General features: G+C 37.8%; 1 long non-coding RNA gene across 1 annotated transcript in view; it reads right to left on the bottom strand.

The window, feature by feature from the left end:
- Window positions 1-18179: 18179 nt before the first annotated feature.
- The window catches only part of LOC130099720 (uncharacterized), a 34176-nt gene continuing 31815 nt past the window's right edge, over window positions 18180-20540 (bottom strand). The window contains exon 3 of the long non-coding RNA XR_008808441.1: window positions 18180-18861. This is a non-coding gene — a long non-coding RNA (uncharacterized LOC130099720). The remainder of the gene's footprint in view (window positions 18862-20540) is intronic.

Here is a 20540-nt window from a genome sequence, read left to right as displayed (position 1 = left end):
TAGCCTCGGCTGTTGCACTCCTGTACATTCATGCAAGTGTGCAGCAGTTCCTCCCGGTGTGCCCATGCAGGAAAAGAACACGAACACATCATTTTAAGATATCAATTATAATTCATTTTAATAAAACACAAGACGAAACATAAGGCCTAGCCTATAGTATAAACCTCAGTTGTGCCAGACAGTCAGAATGACAGTTCTCGTGAGAACGAGTTAGGACAAATAATGTAGGCCCCTAGACCTATAGTATACCTAAATGAACATATTATTGTTTTCTGTTTGTGTCTTTATTTAAAAAAACAACTAATTTAATTAAATTAAATTTCATTTTGGTATTATGATGAATTCTTTAGTATTGACGTTTTTTTATGTTTGTGTGATGGATCAGGGGATGTAAAGAGAGAGTGTGAGAGGTATTGGTTGATATTTCCATGTGTGTGAGCTGTGAGTGTTTGTGTGGAGTGAGAGAGAGAGAAGCGAGATGTGGAAGTTGATGTTTCCCTCAGGGATGTGACATCCCTGCAGAGGAACAAAACCAATGCAGTATTAGTAACAGGATACGCCGCTAGCGCAAACTGGAAACTTGTACCTCCTTATCTAGAGGGCAAGTGACTCGCTTTGTATCGTTTTCCCATACATACCTGATCCACCCAATAAGGTCCTGTTTGTGTCTGTGAGCTCTCAATTTACCAAAAATTCCCCAACGATCAGCCAGCACACAAGGAAACAATATGACTTTTAGTCTTTACACAGACAATAACAACTGTTTGTGTAATTGAAATCATTATCAATACCAGGCAGATCGCTACTTTAATAATGTTTGCACAAATAACACAATGAAATTCTATGTGAATGTACTAATGTGAATATTTTTTCTCATTTCTCACAGTTTTTTTTAAAGGACAAGTTCGGTATTTTAAACTTAAAGCCCTGTTTTAAGATCGTTTCTGATGAAATAGAGCGGTTAAGATTGAAATTTGGACAAATGCTGCTGGCCCGAGAATTTTCGGTTTCTGTGGTTGCACCCCCCCACCTCCACAATGGTAGCATAGGTGCACTGGAACAATCCTTCATAAAACGCATTAAACTTTAGTTTACAAAGACGTGAAACTGACCGAGTGGTCTGGGGTGTTCACTGATAAGCTCACACAAAAATCGCTGCAAAAGATGCTTTCCAAACAGGTTTTATCGTAGTTTTTGTCCAACTCCATTGACTTGACTTGGGACAAAAACGACAGAAAACTACAAAAAGCAGCGATTTTTGTGTGAGCATATCAGTGAACACCCCAGACCACTCGGTGAGTTTCACGTCTTTGTAAACTAAAGTTTAATGCGTTTTATGAAGGATTGTTCCAGTGCACCTATGCAACCATTGTGGAGGTGGGGGGGTGCAACCACAGAAACCGAAAATTCTCGGGCCAGCAGCATGTGTCCAAATTTCAATCTTAACCGTTCTATTTAATCAGAAACGATCTTAAAACAGGGCTTTAAGTGTAAAATACCGAACTTGTCCTTTATCTAGTGTTTCTTGACATAGCAGGTTTAACCTGACAGTCAGCTGTGGACATGATCGTGTCTATCTGCGTGTTTACCAAGGCTGTTTCATTGCTTTCATAGAATATTCTAATTTATATAGTGTGAACAGTTGCAATTTCTTGATTTCTATTATTTTGTTTATAATATAAATAATGGTAATTTTATGTTTTTTCCCCCCACAGAATAATGGGTCAGTGATGTGTAAGAATGTCCATAATAAAGAAATTTTTAGTTTAAATGACATGTGCCAGTTCTCTTTGTATTAGTTTTTTTCACTTTATACCAATTTTAAAAAGTTGCAATTTAATGTCATGTGGTGTAACCATCAAATAAAAAGTAATATTTTATCTACACCTTAAATATAAGAGATCATTAATATAGCCTGTCTTAACTCATAATATTTGTAACAAATTAATTTAACTTTCAAATTTACATACATTAGTGCTGTCAGATCGATTAATCGCATCTATATATGTGTGTGTGTGTGTGTATAAATATAAATATACACATATATATTTATATATGCATACATGGGATGGGTGTGTACACACACATATAGATATAATAAATATAATATACACATATTATATAAACAAAAACTTTTATGTTATGCAATTAATCACGATTAATCGATTTAGTAGCACTTGTTAACTCTACAATAAGTAAATCCACTTCACATGCTAATTACTCTTCGACTCTTCGATGCCATCGTAATATACAGAGCTGCCACAAAAATGGAAGTTCAAACAAAAAATCCTACAAATGGCTGAGCGCTTGTTTCTCTGGGGCAGGAGGTCTATAGAAGAGGTGTATTCAAGTTATTGGATGTTTGACTTGGACTTAAATAGATCAGACAAAAAAAAATGAGCATCATATCATTGACCCTAATTCTGTGCTACACTGAAATTACATCAGCTCAAGGTCTTCAGCGTTAAGCTTAAAGTGGATGTTGCTATAGATTATGATAATAGCAACCAGACGTTAGCAGGGAAGGTCTGTGGTGAGACACAAATTAAGACACAATTGAGAGCTCTATTTGTTACCTTGCCTGAGGTTAAACTGCTCAACATGACATCTTTGTTAACCCTTTCTCATCAGCTCTATCTGTCTCACTGCCTTCGTCCATTTCTGTTTCACACTGAGTTCCGAAGGGTATTTGGTTGCGTGTTTTTTCACCCTTTTTCCTGAAAAAGTAAGGCGATCTGATCCGGCTTTCACTTTTTTCTCCCAGAACAATTGTAGAAGGTCTGTGCAAGTGCAGACGGTGGAAAGAGACAATGAAAGAGTTCAGGGCTCGCAGCCTCATCTGTAAAATCTCCCTCCTCTGGAGAATGTCCATCTGCCTAGTATCTGGTTGCAGAATGGAGACACACATTTTGTCAATTTTGACAGGGAATTTCACTTAAAGTTAATAGTAAATGTGTGTTTGGTCAACTAGAGCCTCGTGGTCCAACCTAACCCAGAATTCAAGACATGCTTCCTCAGAACTTAAACCCTGGGGTGCTCTCTAGTCATGACTTTGTCATGGTTCAATTTAATTTCATGTATCATTCACAACTCTTCAGTTTGTCCACTCCTGGGGATATCGTGCTTTCATACTTGCTTCAGTGGAAAGGGAGGGTTTGTTATTTGTGAAGGGATTTTTTATTGATAAGTGCCATGCTGAAGTGTTTCTGAATGAAGTGACTTGTACAATATAGATGTGTTTATGTCAGTAGAGATTAGAATGAATATCCAGATACAGTGCATGTTTATCACTATACACACACACACACACACATTATATATCAGTGCTGTCAATCAAAATAAATAAATAATCACACCTTATATTAACATTTGATAATATTTAATAGTGTGATCTTATATTTAATATAATTTTTCTTTGGCTACTCTAAATTGAAATGGATTCATATGTGTATATCAAACAAGTCGTTATACCAGTGTTTTTTGCATGTAATATTTTAAGTAGATACAAATGTGTTGGCAACCATGGCAACATTTTTCCAAAATTGCCAATTATAAAATCTTCATCATCTTAAATGACATTTTTTTGTCATTACAAATCTCATCTGTTACATATCTTGTTTGACCTTTTTTTTTTTCCTTTGAGGAATGTTCTCCGTTTGATGAATGTTCATTTGACCCAGAGTATTCTTTAAATCTGAGCACATTTAAAGGGAGCGTGTCAAAAGGAGATTGATTTCTGTGCATTTGACTCCAGTCTGCTGTGTTTATATCCAGTACACCCCATTCCATACACAGTGGCCGTGCGAGGACTCTCATAGATTTGGATAGGCTAAATTGCAGTACTCTATAAGTGAATGAAGCAGTGGTTAGCATCATGATAAAATATAAGACCCTTTTGGCCAGCTTGCAGGCAATAGACAGACGGCCATGACTCATTGCTACTGGAGCCAACCTGTCTGCAAAAGTACTCAGAACCTGGACCCTGGGTCAGACACCCCCCCTCTGCCTTCTCCTCTGTCCCCCAGCTGCTGGCCCTTGACAGGACCACAGGCGGCCCCGTACTTGGGGGTGTTATATGGTCTGTTTGATCGCCCCAGTTTCATTTGTGTGTGTGTGTGTGTGTGTGTGAAACGGAAAGTGGGTGTGATAAAGAAGATACCTGATGTAATTTGCTCCATAATCTCCTGTTTTCCCCTCCTTCTCCTTTATAATGAAGGTAAAGATTTTTTTTAAACCCTTTCCCCTGGGCATTTCTTTAGTGCAGTAGAAGAAGGGTGTTAGGTCACAAACCACTATGTCCAATGCAGTCATGAGTAATGTTTCTATTTTAAACCACAGCTATAAACAACATGCATATTTTCTTACTGTGAAAACAAATAGACCAAGTTGCTGAGAAGCCATTAGCTATCAATAAACAGTGAGTGCCATTTTTTTTATTACTTTTTTAGCTGGAAGTACTCCTGTGCAAGCAATATTTGTTTTTTCCCTGGAAAGCCATTGGGAGCAGCCTGCTATCATTTCATCAATCAATCCTCAATCAAACCAATAAGAACCTGTCTAACATGATATTCGTCTGTTTGATTTGCCTAACTAAAGTAATTTAGTTGGAAAAACCAATATCAAAAAAATCAGGGAAGTATTTCTTACTGCATTTCACCCATGGAATTAACACTATATATACTGTAACACTGAATACTACAACACTGAATATTAGCATAATTATACTTTATTCTGGTTTAATTTGGATGGCATTGTTTGAAAATAATTGGAAAAGAGAGAAAATTCATATACTTAAAGCTGCAGTCCGTATCTTTTCCTCTTTGTCGCCATCTCTCTGTTCGAAATCTGTAACTGCAGTGATTCGCGGAATTATCATCTTTACGTGGGTTGTAAATCGTCATGAAACAGCGCGGATGAACACAGTGCTTTGAGGCGAGTGCTGCTGTCAGTCACCGCGCTGTGTGGATACTGTCATACAGAATCACAGATTCACTTTTTGAAAGTTTGACCAACATAAGAATTTTCATAAGAAAATGTCTTCTGAACAAGTAAGTAAAATCCATTTTTGTTCTGACCAACTAAGGGGGGAAAAGCATTCGACATGATAAGCTTCGTTAGATTTAATCAACGCGATTTACAGCAACCGTGCAAATTATAGCCTACTTTGTTCTCAAATTGTTCATGTTAACAACATCAGCATTGCGTGACTAATGTTAAATTTAATGTGTTTTATGGTTAGCAGCTACCTGCGTAGTTCAGAATTCATATTCTCCATAATAGCAAAACGAGAAAGGCACAACAAAGGAAACTCCATAACTGTGTGAATTAAGAAAACGTACTGTTACACGATTGAACTATTGAAATGTCTTACTTGTTCAGCAGAAAAAAGCCGTCTCTTCTTCCGTTTTGAACCCCTTCAAAACACGGAGCTCACGCACTTTTCAGAATCCCCGCCGATGTTTAAATCCTTGTGTTCGCATGAGACGGTTTCTTTCTCTTTCTCTAGCCACCTTAAATCCGAAGTACGAAGTCTTTTGGGTTTTATAACTGCTGAATCTCCAGTTGACACTGATGATTGTTGTTTGGATCTTTCTGGATGCCATAAGTTTAATTATGTAAAGTGCTGCGAGAAAAGCCTATACATCTAAACATCTCGTCACGCGCAGTATAGCCGGCTAGCCGAAACTCCTTCTTTATGTGTACGGGTGTGACGTCATGACGCAAAGACATGCTCGAATTTCCCGCGGAAACCCACCAGTACCACTGGAATTAAAATCATTATTACAAGCTAACTGTTTTGAATCTAGCTATGGCAAGCAGATCGTTTTGACCACTGGCAGAATAAGTTTTTTTTAATATAATTATTTTGGATTATTTTTAACTTAAAAAAGTTGCGGACTGGAGCTTTAAGATAGTCTATTTCTAAGAATAGTAAATCAGAAATGATGTGAAGACCCAGGCTGTCAAACCTTTATGACTTTTTTATATTTATCAGGGTACGTCAATTTCTGTAATTATATAATGATTGACTTCTGTCTGAATATGTCAGACTGTCAGTGTGATTTTTGTGTTCACTTGAATACACAACAGATATAACAAGTCTCTGATGATACTGGAATTTTAGTTCTGAGAACATAATTCAGAAAAAATCTAGCTTAAGAAGGGTTTAAAGATGTTTGAATCCAACATACAAAGCCATTCATAGAGAAACACTTTTGCCTCAAAACCATAGTTTCTGAGATACAGCCCTTTGGACAACTTTTGTGACAACTAGCCCCGGTCACCCCAATATGTGTATATCCCATAAGTGTGGATATTTGCTTACAAAGATACGATCAGACTTTTATTTGCTCCTGCTGCTCTGAACCAATCAGGGAAACTAGTCACAGCATTTATTAGGGGTGTAACGATTCATTCGTTTTCTCGATGCATCGATTACAAATCCTGACGATGCATATGCATCGATCTTGAAACATGTATTTCGAATCGTGAATCGTTTATTTCGGTCAATATTCGATTTAAAAGGCTAAGAATCGAATAATTTGCGATTCTATATCGATTCAGTGCTTTAAAACATATAAACATTAAATGACTACATGCGCGAATTAATGAGGCGTTGTGCGGCGTCATTTCGCGTCCTCACAGCTCTCACACACTCGCTGCACTCTTACCATCTTTCACTGGATTTCGCTCGCGCTCCGTCTCATATAGCTCTCATCTACAGATTTTTGAGCAGTCCATGTTTGAGCTCTCCTCAGGACAGCCATTGGTGTTCACATGAGCAGATGACAGCTCTCTATCGAGAAAGCAAGCCATCGATAAAGCTGTCATTGCGCGGTCACTGCTTTGAAACAACGCGTTCGTTGCGTGGAAACGTCACCGTTATTTTCTTTAAGATAAGATAGGCTACTGAAGTTTTACGGAAATGGGTCATACCCGTCCTGAGCAGTTAAAGTAAAACCCCACTTATTCAAGGGTGCGCATTTATTACATGGAAAGAGAAAACGTATAATAGGTGTCTAAAATGCACACGCTTCCAATTAATCATGAATGATGAATGAAATGTAACTTAATGTCGTTAAACTGAACTGATGAAATAACTGCAACATTAATTACACTGAAATAAGAGCGCGTGGTTTATCCATCAATCAGATGCGCATTAAAGTTGCATTCGTAATCGTTAATATAGCACAAGTAGACAGCCGGCGCGTTTTCTTTCAGAATCACAAGGACAATCAGTCGAGTAGCTATTCCATGAGGAAACGTTAGTTAAGGTTTAGTTGGGATGGGAAAGTTCATGGTATTTTTAGTCTCACAATGGAGGATGTTTAATGTACCGGGAACACTTTAAGGTTGTGTATCCTACAAAATAGTTTGCATGATGAACTAACTATACTTTTAAAGCCTTTTTAAATCTTGGTTTACATTTTTACAAATGCTAATTTATAGGCTTTGGAAATATTTTTTATAATAATAGATTCATTAAAAACTAACATGGACTAACGTTAACAATTACAAAATGTCGTTTTTTTTTTTTTTTTCACTCTCTGACCCCCGAAGGCAGCTGTATAATTCACACCCTGACTAAGACCCATAGGGGGAAGCATTTAAATAATCCTATGAATGCATATACAAAATTAAGAATCGAATCGAATTAATCGAATCGCATCGAATTTTAATGTGAATCGCATTGAATCGAATCTTTCTGAATTTGCAAAAATCGTTCTTGAATCGAATCGAAAACCTATGAATCGTGAATCGAATCGATTCGCTGCCTACCCAAAGATTCACAGCCCTAGCATTTATAGTTTATAATAAAAACACAGACACACACATTTCATAACTGTTAATTATCACAATCAAGAGAGTCATAAAAACATGCATTAGAGTAGCATCAGCTGCATACTTTGTTAAATTAAGGATTGTCAAGGCGGTAGTGAAAAGAGTGCTAAAATCTTTTTTTCTCCTTTATTTTTACCCTGCATTAGAAATTCCAGGCTGGAAAATCTGAACATAATCCGAAAACATGAAAAGGAAATGAGTGTGAAAGTGAGACGGTGAATAAACAGGCTTGGTATATTTCCATAGGGTTCTACATTGCTTGCTGTGTGGAGCAACTGGGTCCAGACCACATATGTCAGGAATAATTAAGGCTCCGTCTCTCAGTGCACTGCGTCTGTCTACCCTTCTGTAACAGAGCTGATAAAGCCATGCCTCTCATGGTGTCCCTGATCATGACCTTTGGCCCATACCTGACCTCTTACCTCCACATGCTATATCAGCTATTCAATATCTAGCCTACCCTGTGACTTCTGTTGGTCTCTGACCTTAGCTAGCACATAACCCTGATAAGCATCACTATTATGACAGCTTGATGATATAGATACAGCAGTACTTAGTACAACATTTATGCATACTGATGGTAAGAAATACATCGTCTCGGAATAACCTGACTCTACCTTGATATATTCAATTAAATGGGTCACTATAAAATTTTAAAACAGAAAAATGTTAAACATTTTCAAGTTTATTTTTTTCAATATGTAAAATGTCATGTGGTGTAACCAGCAAATAAGAAGAAATATTGTCCTTGAATACATGTAAATGTATACGTTATAGTTAATATTTAATATTCAATTTAATGCAAATAAAAGTATTATTAAAAAAAAAATCATGCAAACCTTTTGAGTAATTGTGTATCACGGTTTACAGAAAAACATTAAGCAGCAATCATTTTTCAACATTGATAATAATAATAAGGAATGGTTCTTGAGCAGCAAATGAACAGAAAACCGTTTGTTATAATTGTAATAATATTTCAAATGATTCATGTTTTTACTGTATTACGGTTATTATTGTATTATTTATCAAATAAATGCAGCCATGGTGAACTTAAGGGAGGTTTTCAAGAACATTAAAAAAATCTTAATTGTTCCAAATCTTTGACCCAAATGTTCTGATAGTTTAAGAGATTTATTGACTGACAGTCATTAACTACTTGACCTTTTCTTTTCAATAATTTCATTCTTTTAAATAAGGCTTTTTTTTTATAATATAATTTATAATTATAATATGCAGAACATTTGGACTACCCTAACTTTTTTACTTTTTTTACTTTTATGCCCTCCAAAAAATAAAAAAATTCATTTTAATTCAGAAATGTAAAATATGCTCATCATAGAAGAGGTATAAATTATCTTCAAACAATTGCATTTTAATGTGTTTATGAATCAGTTCATAGAGACGACAAAAAAAACAACGAGTGTCATCGACCCGATTGTCACAGTTGCAACAGTACAATACGTTTTGTGGACCTATTTTTTCACTTACCTCTTTATCCCTCTCTTTTAAAAAAAACAAACAGTGTATGCCACTGATGTCAGAAGATTGACTTTGACATTAGATACTAAAGGCGTGTAACAGCCTCAGCACTGACAAACATTTTGCTTATAAGAAACATGCTGAAACATCATGTAGATGATGGGATCTGGTCAAGAGTACATTGCTGTTCCCGCTCATTCCATGCAACCCGTCAGCGAGGTTATTGCATCACTGAGTCCTGGAAGACCCATCAGCCTGGCTCTGGGAATAGTGGGGGCTTCCCTCTCACTGGCAACAAGCAACCTGATCAGCAGGCATTATCACCTCATAATTACAGTCCTTTTGGACATATTAGCGTAGGCGCTGTGATCCGGTTTCTATGCGGAACCCAATTCCTCAAAACATTCCCCACCTCTCCAGTTTTTTGCAGATGCCTTCCCAACAAACAAGCCTTGTATAAAAATATCCCCCGGCATTAATGGTTCTCCGATGCGGTTGGCCAGAGCGTTAGGCATGTGATGTGATGTGGCCAATGGGGAAGATGGGGTGAAGCGTGTTAGGTTACCTGAGTGGGGCATGATGATTTTGCATGGCCATGGTATTTATATCAGCAGTGAAAGTGTCATGGCGAGAAGGTCAGAGGCTTGAGTAAACACATGGGTCTGCCGTATCAGAGAGAAATCTGCTTGTTAAATGTGCAAGGCCTGTGTGAACACATTTACACGGAGCACATATGCTCCTAGTGCTTGTGGTTTTCTCATATCAAGAGGCCTGTCTGACTCGATGAGATCACTCAAAGAGAAATCGAGAGTTACATTTCCCCACTTCTTTATAGCACAATTTATGTCGATTGAAATTGAGTGGAACCAAAATCAAATGTACTGAGTCTGACTGAGGTGATAAAGTGCATATTTCCCCAGTGTAGTAATATGGTAGAGTTTCTTTCGCACTTTCTCACACACACATACACACTTGTCTAACAAGTCACACATGCAAATCTCTGACCTGCAGAGCAAGGATAAAATAAAAGCCATGAGAAATAGCAGGTTATCATTGTGCTCTCTATGGGGTTCGCATTTACTTTCTGTGTGCTTCCCTTGCGTATCAGTTTCAAATGACAACATTGGTGTAATTGCACCATTCCAATGTGTGATAGATGAAACCCTTATGTCTTCCCCCGGTTATATGATGAGAAGAAAGAAAAACCTGTGTTTATTTTCTCCAGGCAGCTTCTTGCTGTCTCAAATGGAAACTATTACCTGAAGCTGTGTTGGGCCAAACAAATATCTATTAAAGCGGAATAATAAAACAAACTAACGAAGGCTGTGAACAAAATATTTGAGCCCTAAACACTAGTTCTGAACTGTAGATTTATGCCATGTTGGACTCAAAAACAGACTTTTGCTTCCAAAGCTGAGAAAGCATGAATCTCTGCAGTTTGTGAACAATCGCCTCCTTTTAAAACTAATTGCCACAATCTATATCCAAAAGCAGGAGATTTATTGATGTTATTACCTATATTTTCAGGTGTAAATCACGAGTGGGTTTCAAGCTTTAACGAGTTAACCGTTTCAAGTTTCCTCGCCCTCCTCTCATATCATTCCATAGATGGCTTTCATATTTGTCGAGTTAAACGCGTCAATCCTCATTCAAGCTCTGGGACTCGAAGCAACTGTGGGCCTCCAGGACACCTGTGTTGACCATATCAAATGTGCCACTCAGTCTGTCTAATACACATACTGTACACATATGCACACTCACTTACTAAGACAAGCCGAACTATATACATAGTTCAGTCACATTCACTTTTTCTTAGTCAGATTTTATTTATTTATTTGTAATCTCCGCTATTTCCTTTTTTACCAGTTTGTCATAGTTTGCTTTTTAGTGGTTGTATTGAGTCGCAGACTGTCTCTTGTCAGATTAACCACAGGCATAGTTAATGACATGAACTATAAACATATTTCAACATTTGACTAAATAATTATTTTGATTTTAGGGTTTGTGAAACATTTTGCATGAAAAGAGTGTTTTGTGTTTTCTTTAAAATAAATGGCACTTGGATTGATATTTTGTAAATGAATGCACAGACATTTTTCCTTACAGGATAATGCATATGGATTATCCTAAATCAATTGTAAGTGGGTCTCTGTTTCAGTTTGCAAACATTTATTTGAGTTTTATTTTATTTGAGAACTTAAATGAATCTGAAAACAGACAAGTGCCTTAGTAGCTTAAAGGCAGAGTAGAATGCTGTATCAGTTGGCATGCACCCCACTGGTGATGTGAATTGTTCTGGTAGGTGCCCAAATTTTGTAACGACTCAAGAGTTTGTTAATGACTCTTCCTTCACTCAGGCAAAATTTTATGGTCCAAGTCTGTATATTTAGCAATTATACTGTAACAGATCTTTATTTGTGGTGGTAAAATATACCATTTAACATGTGCTTTGTAAAGTGTGCTAGAATTTTAACTCCTGAAGGATAAAGCTTTCAAATCCAGAGAAACTATTTTTCTTAGAGGTGGACAAATAAAGCTGTCTCCAGCCCGCAGTAAAAGCTCCCGTTAAAGAGTGCGACTAACTCATCTTAATGGAGTGTTATTTTTCTGTTCCGTCTCTCTTGGTAACATCATAACATTTTCCTTTTCCTCCCTCAAATGTGAGCCCTGCCGTTGACATGGTATTAGTCAAGGCTCGCTATCAGAGTCTAGCTGTGCATATTCAGACGCAGGTCTTCGGCACCTGTCAATCAACGCTGCAGCACTGTCCCGTCCCAGTCCAGCCACAACAGTACGTGCACACCACCTCTGCAGCTGCTTTGGCCTCTTCCACCTCACCAACCTCACCAACCCCACCCTTTGCAAATGCTCACTTTTTATTAGCAAAATAAGCACATTCAGCCAGTTCGCTGATATTTCTGTTACCTCAGAACAGCTGAAGTCAGGTGATAAGTTCATGTTAATGTGAAGTTTGAAGTTCATCTGTGGGATACGAAAGCGATAAAGCTATTTTTGTTTTTTTCTTTTAGTGCTGAGTAAGTGGACACAGGAGTATAATCGCTCCATAAGGCGGCATATATATTATGCCGACCTGCGTATTCCACATTGTGTAGCTACTCCCCCGTCGCTCACCTCTGGGTTGAAAATGTTCTTTTACTACTTAAATGGTTCCATCTCCTCCCAAAAAACATCCCATATGGTACCCCCATTGTTTCGACTGCCCTACTCCCTGGTGTCATGCCTTGTCACTGTTATTATAGGCTTACACTCACAAGACGCTGTGATTTGTTGTACTCCTCTGGCTTTGAAGATCTAAAGAGTTGTGCAGCGTGAGATGAAGATGAAGTCGACAGCCGTGGCCTTTCCCTGAAGCCCGTACGGCCGCACACATAAACACACGACGGAGCATGACTATACACAAACTCTGACAACCCCGAGTCAAGAGGCGTGGGTCAAGTTACGATTTCCCCTTTGTGTCTTTAAAAATCCGCAGATGACAATTACGGCAGATTTGATTAACTGAGAGGGCGGTGCAGATAGTCCGGCTTTTCTACTAAGGGCCGGCGGCTCTGGTTTCACTAGCTGTCATTTATACGGCCAGAGAAAGGCAGGGGGAGTCCCTTTACTGCTGAGCTGGGGCCTGGGCCCAGACTTCAAACACTACTCTCCATAGCTCTTCACTTTTATAATGCGCAGGGAATGAGAGAACGCGCATACACAGCACTTAAAATGCTACATTAGAGGAGTTTTGAGGGGTAGTTTCTGCAGCACTCGTGCTTTACTTGAACCATTCTAAGTGTCATTTCTTGAAACCTTGTGACAGCTTTCGTCTCTGTCGTAATCCAGTATAGTATAGATGTTTATTTTATTTTTCTATCATTTTTTTTTCTTTTCATAACATGTTTCTTGTGCTCTGTATTTTTGCTTTTTATTTTTTTTCATCATACAAAAAGACCCCATTTATTATTATCATTAATATTAATAATAATAATGAAATCTATAATAATCATCGTACATTACTGTTATTATTTATTTTATTTCATTTATATAACACCTTTCAAAAATAGTTATTTCGTGGAATAAGTATTCTTTTTTAAATGATGATGATAATGATGAGGATGAACTAGAGTACAACTAAGTTGTTTACATTTATTATTATTGTTATGTGCTTTGAGACATGAGGTAATTTAATGCTATCTCTCGTGACACTTTGCAGACTCTGCTCTGTGGCACGTTCATGTTTTAGAGGAGGCGTTGCTTTGGAGACGCTCTGAAGGGAGGGTGGGATCTTGTGCTTTTAAAGCTAGCTTACAATTGGCAGTCTCTCCGAAATTGCCAACTCTACCTTTAAGATCAAATGATTTCCATATACTTCCCTCTAATCAGCAAACAGCAAATCCAATCTCTTCTTAAAGCCCGTTTTCTCCTCTCTCTAAACCAAAACCCCCTTTTGCCAGACTGTCTGTGACAAAGGCGGCCTGTAGTCGCTTGCGTTCGGTCACGAATGGATTGGGCCCACTTGTTTTTACAAGCACCCCGTGTCAATGGTCTAGTTTATTGAGACCGGTCTCCCCTTGGCCTGTGAGGCGCTCAGCCGATGGACGGCACGGATGAGTTACCCTTGTGTATAAATAGCTTCCTTCATTAAATCAGTTGTTCTCTTAATTGAACTTAAATAAAGAATGACTTATGCCGGCCAGCTGGTTTTAATAGAGCAGACCGGCTTGTGGTGTATAAAAGGAGCATTATTTCAGTGGACCGGGCCAATTTGTACTGGGTGTTATCAACATAGAAGGTGAAAACAGGAGAGGCCACCAGCCAGCCTAATGCATTCTGAGGTTTCATTGGTTTATTTTCCTAACAATGAAATAAATGGTTTGGTAATTAAATATTCGCCACTGGCTTTAGACCCTAATGTAAATAAAGGTGACTTGACTAATGGGAATCTGTGACAAGTGTTAATGTATGGTGAAGAGGCTGAAGGGTTGGACACGAAACACGCCGTCTTCGTTTCATACTTTTACACATTCTCTATCGTCTTCTAAACCTGCAAGCAATTTCGCCATGGAAGGCCAATCAAACTCCTCTGCCAGGGCACAGTTCGCATAAATCTAACCTAATGCACCGAGCTCACTCAGCTACACTGTGATACTTTTCTCCAGCCATCTTTTTTTTTTCTCTCAGTCTTTCTCCTCCCTGAGACAAGAATTCTTGAAGTGAGCCGTTGTTTGAAAGCGTTTTGTGGTCTCTGGCAGCAGCAGCTGATGGAAATTTGCTGAGTTGGAGCCCTGAAATGTTGCAGCTGTCTCAGAAGAGCTCGGCCACAGCTCTGAGTCAAACGAAGGGAAAGCATTGATTGACTTCCTCCCACCCTCTCTTGATTATTCGCTTATCCCTTTTACGCCCTATCCCACTTTATCATAACACTTTCCGTGTCTTTTTAACTTTCACGTTTTCAGACCCCCAGTCTAGTCCAGCTTGTAAACCAAGTAAAGCTATTACCTCATCCGTGGGTCAAAAAATGATGAAGATTCCTTCCGCCCCCTCGTATGGTGGAAATCGAATAAGGTTGCATTACTTTACCCCATGTTAACAGGACCTCCTGAGCCACAGGAGGACATGGAGAGCCATTTCTTGACTATAACTCACTCCAGAGAGATTTAGAGTTTAGGGGGAGATGCTCCAAAATAGTGTGAACTCATTTGTATGTGTGCTGCGCTCCACGAAGAGGAAAGCAGCCACTTGTCGTCTGGAGAGATTGAGTAATGCAATCCTTCACAGCCCAGCAGCACCACTGCCACATACCTCACTAATAGCAGGTTGATTATCAACAAGACTGTCCTTTAACACATTCCCGACATCTGCTTTCTGTCTAAGCGTGGAGGGTGGATACACATAGACGTTGCAGAACACTCGCACACACCACTTTCATTGTAAGTGTATTGAAAAAAACACCTTCTGGTTCAGAAATTATATATACGCACATTTAATGCATGGTTGTAAAATTGTGCACACATTTACACTCAAACACTTTCATGTGCTTAAATTTAAGTATTTAGACTGTCAAACGCTGCTTCAGCTGTAAAAGACAGCTGTATTTGAAAGAGTATTTCATCCATTTATAGTATACAAACTCTCAGTGATATCCTGTAGACATTGTTTGACACCATTTTGATTGAGAGTTTTAGACGTGCAGATAACGTGCCATATCCTCTCACTGGTGAGCTCTGAGTTTTGTTAGTGCTATATGGGTAAAATGTATAAACTTCAGAACTGTCCTGGAAGACCCTTTGGTTTAAGAGTAGCCTAGTTAGTGCAATTGGTGGGATTGAAGTCTTTTGTGTGTGTGTGTGTGTGTGTGTGTGTGTAGCTGTCTGTGTGTGTGTGCGTCTTTGTGTGTGTGTGTGTGTGTGTGTGTGTGTGTGTGTGTGTGTGTGTGTGTGTGTGTGTGTGTGTGTGTGTGTGTGTGTGTGTGTCAATTTATTTTTTGGTCCAATGTCTTGGTGTAGGACTGCATCCAGCGTAACATAAATTCACTCAGGCTAAAACATGTATATAATCATGAACACACACACAAATAATTGTTTTATTTTTATTTTTATATCATTATGTAGACTTTCCTAGATACGATGGTTGTATACTGTACAAACTGTATATTCTATCCCCTAACCCTACCCATCACAGAAAACTTTCTGCATTTTTACATTTTCAAAAAAACAAACAAACATAATTTAGTATTATCTAGAAGCTGTTTTCCTCATGGGGCATTACCAAATGGCTCCAAAATGTCAATAAAAATTCAGGTTTTACTGTTTTATGGGGACATTTGGTCCTCACTGTGTAGATTAAACAAGCACAGGTGCACACACACACACATACATTTGTATCACTATATTAGTGAGGACATTGTATACGTCAATTGATTTTATATCAGGTTAATGATTTTTTCTGATATATCGTGTAACCCAACCCCTACCCATCACAGAAACATGCAAAACACTAGATTTAATTAAAAACATGTTTTGGTCGATTTATAAGCCTTTTATGTGTTCACTAGTCGGTTACCATAATATTTCACAATAATTTAGGACATTTGACCCTCACAATAGCTTAATCTGTACACACACAAACACACACTGACGACTGTATATACAATCTGTTTATATACATGTATATATTAAAGCATATAATTTGCTGTTTAAATACTGACATTATCAGTCCCCTCTTTTGTAGCGTCAGACTTAACAAAATGGCAAAGCAATTTGGATTGTTTATTTGTTTGTATCTAATACACATCAACAATGATATCAGACTATTCTTGCACTTTACCCTGCAGAAGTTCTATGTAGACTTTTTCCCCCCCTCTTACCCATCATAATTTTGTCTAATGCATTAAGTGAGCCAAAACTGTCATTGGTGTCCCATCCAACAAACAAAAACAAATAGTGCAAGATGCCCCTGGTCTTATGGTATTATTGACAATACAATATTAACATACAACATTAGTGCAGCAGAGCATCTCTCAGTTTTGCTTTAATGATGGCTTAAAAGCCTTACTACTGATTTACTGGTTCCCCACAAACCCACATCTGTTTGATTGACACATGCCTCCCTGGTTGTTGGGAGATGTTGCTGATTGAGGCATGGCATGCGATTTCCCACTGAACCCCATCCCTGATTTACACTCATTACAAAGCCCTCTGAAAGTCCACGGTGTCTCCTCTCAGAACTGATTTCTCCAGCTTCTCGGTTTTCCTCTCGTATGGCTCCTGCGGCCGAGGCCAGTTGCTTGGGCAGGCAACAAATGGAATCAATTTATACCCCTGGAGCAAGGTGGTTTTGATGACATTTAAAATGTTCACAACGTAAACTCTGGATATAAACATTTCAGGTCAGTAAGAGTTTAGAAATGTCTTTCATAAACATACACAAGGAAGATTTTTGACTTGTTTTTGATAGATGGCCAGTCGTGTGTTCAAAATGTAATTCAATTTGTCACCCTATGTCCTGACAGAGAGAGAAAGAGAGAGAGAGAGGAAAGGTACGGAAGATGCAGGAATAAATCGGGACTTATTAGATCTGAGCAGAAGTGTGTGTGTTTGGAAAATTAAAATGATGGAATCATTATTTAAAGTCAAAGTGGACATATACATATATATGCTCAAATAGAGGTTGAATATACAGATCTTACACATGAAGGTTATAGTATTGTTCAGTAAACACAGAAGAGTGATATAAGCAATGAATCTTTCAGTGAAAACGTGAATGTTTATTTAGCAATGTAGCCTACTGCGATTTTGGCCATTTAGAAACACTCCATTGATTATTTTAATTTATTTAATTTGAAAATGGAAATTAAATAACTTTTATGTTAAATAATTGTTATTATTGAATAAAATGTAAATGTTTAAATCTAAACTAACTCTTATATGATGCAAGCTACTCTGTAATAAGTGGATATCATAAACTCAGAATATAGTACATTAGTTGCTGATGTCACTAGGTGTGTGTGTGTGTCTTCCAGGTAAACCCAACATTATGGGGGAAAACAGCTTATAAATCATACTGTGGTGTTTTTTGAAAATGTAAAAATGCAGCAAGTTTTATCTAATGGGTAGGTTTAAGGATAGAATATACAGTTTGTATAGGCATACAAATCATTATGTCAGTGGAACACAACTGTGTGTGTGTGTGTGTGTGTGTGTGTGTGTGTGTGTGTGTGTGTGTGTGTGTGTGTGTGTGTGTGTGTGTGTGTGTGTGTGTGTGTGTGTGTGTGTGTGTGTGTGTGTGTGTGTGTGTGTACACACACAAAGCATAACTCCCAAAACATAATTTTAGGGATAAAAATGGCATAGGTATAAAGTAAATGTACAGTTTTTATTTGCATTGTAAAAATGCAGAAAGTTTTCTGTTAGGGTGTATACAGTTAGGGAATAGAATACTGTATACAGTTTGTACAGTATAAAAGACCATTGTCTATGGAAAGTCCCCATAAAACATGGAAACCCAACCGTGTGTGTGTGTGTGTGTGTAAAAGCAGCATATTGTGTCATCTTTATTCTGTAGGAATTCTCCTTCACCGCTCGCTTTTATATTCTTATACAAACAAATATACCATATTTTATAAATATCTTATCAACTATATATATATTTTTTTACTGTTACAGATCATAAGATATTGGTGATGCATTGGAATTGAATTACAACTGCTCAATTTCCCAGCCTTGTGGTTTTAGCGTTAGTGTTAAAGGACAAGGTTAGTGTTAAAACCCTACACTGTAAAAGTCTCTTTCTGCAGCTTGACCATCTTAATTGATCCTCCATTAGTGCTTTATAGACACTGTGTCCTTCGTCCTGTGCCTCTTTTATAGATACTAATAAAATGTTCAAAGTCCCTGTGCACCTCCTTATCATGCAGCAGTGTTTTTATGCCCTGCTTACACCGGGAGTGTGACTCTGTCTCTCTACTGTACAGTCTGATGATGAGGGTACGGTTTCATGGCCCCTGCCTTCATGTCGCAGCCTGGCACCATTTTATGACTGGAAAAAGAGAAAGAGGAAAAGAGAGAGGCATTAAAAAAGAGATATGTAAAGACGGGATGGGGTGGGGGGATGCAGGGAAAAATAAGCAAACTTTATTTTCAAATTTGTACAAATATGTTTATGCTAAATGATTTGATTATTTACACACATTTGACAAAAGCATTTACCGTTTTCCCAAAGTTATATAAATAAAGCCCATTTCATATGGCTGACTCTGGTTCCTTGGCCAGGCAGCGCACTAGGGGAAATAGTGATTATAATGACAGGCCTCTGATTTCAGCCTGTGCGCATTGAGGTACTTGTTAATGGTTTAAATCATATATTTCCGTTTCTAGTTGCAAAAAAAACAGTTGGATTTAGGAATGTGAAATATGGTGGAATTAATAACTCTGAAATGATGTGAGCAATTTCTGTATGTACACGACTGTAAATGATAAAAGCGGACCTTGTCCTATGTGTATCAACAAGTGTAGTATCTCCAGTGCTGCTGCAGGGAATGATGAAGTTTTGTGGCTCAGTTATGACAGACATTCATCATATCACATTTATTTATTTATATATTTTCAATGCGCAGCTGCATGATGACAATGTTCACAATGAAGCAAACTGATTATACCATGTTTTTGCAGATGCTGAGACTTGTTTTTTATAATAGTTCAGTCACTGAAGTTTTTGAGCTGACTTTTAGATTTTTAAGAAGTTTGATCACAATGAGAAATGCGCTGTAGATCGCTGAAAGTTATGCATTTGTTTTTTTTTGTTTTATTATTCATTTATTTATTCATTGTGAGAATGCACTAGCAGTGGCTGGTTGCATAAACTGCTTGCTTAGACTGGTTTTACAAGAGTCATCTAATATTTTTATTAGGGGGGGGGGGGGTGGGGGTGGTTGTTGAAAAGTTACAATGTTTATCTATTTTGTTTAGAAATAATATTTATGCACTGTTCATGCATGGGGGAAAGAAGGGATGAGAAAGTGTTTGTCTGTGTTTGCATTCAACTGCGTGAGTGTAAATATGGTGCATTAAAGTGGAATATTTTGAATTTCTATTTATTAAACCAATCTCATTTGTTATATTAACTTGAATTTTTAATTTCAATGAACTCAAACTTTTAAAGCAACCAGGTAACTTTAAGTTAAACCAACAATCATTTTTTTAAGTGTAGCCTAGTTTTCTGATTTGGTCCACAATTCAACAACCTAGTAGCAGCCCTGTAGCATCAGAATATATTATCTTGACGTAGTCTTGCTTTCCAAGAAGAGATGCAAGAACAACTAAACCTAAGTGAATAATTTGCTGAAACACCTTAAGCCCCTTTCAAACTAAATTACAAAATCAAAGTAGCACTTACAAATAATTATGCTTGTGTTTTTGAATCAGGGTACGAAGGAAAACAACAATTAACAGTGAAAGTTCCCTCATTCACTAACTTTGTCGACTCGCTCTGATAGGAGAGGAAGTATCTGTTTACTTTGTGATTACGACAATTTTGCTGTCGCGAGGCAGCAAATTCAAACCAGTCGCGAGGCTAGATTACTCCAGACAACATGAAGCCCGTACGGCCGCGCACATCCAGTCCTCCGCCATCGGCTGCGATTTCTTCAAAGTAAAATAAACCTTTATACATAATTACAGAGAATTCTGTATATTTTTCTGTCCGTTCCCCTCTAACAA

This window comes from Rhinichthys klamathensis, unplaced genomic scaffold, assembly GCF_029890125.1.
Source record: "Rhinichthys klamathensis goyatoka isolate OS25496 unplaced genomic scaffold, OSU_Roscu_1.1 h1tg000235l_1, whole genome shotgun sequence".
In the NCBI taxonomy this organism is placed as follows: domain Eukaryota; kingdom Metazoa; phylum Chordata; class Actinopteri; order Cypriniformes; family Leuciscidae; genus Rhinichthys; species Rhinichthys klamathensis.
The sequence above is the reverse complement of the archived record's forward strand: the minus strand, read 5'-3'. Positions and strand labels throughout refer to the sequence as shown.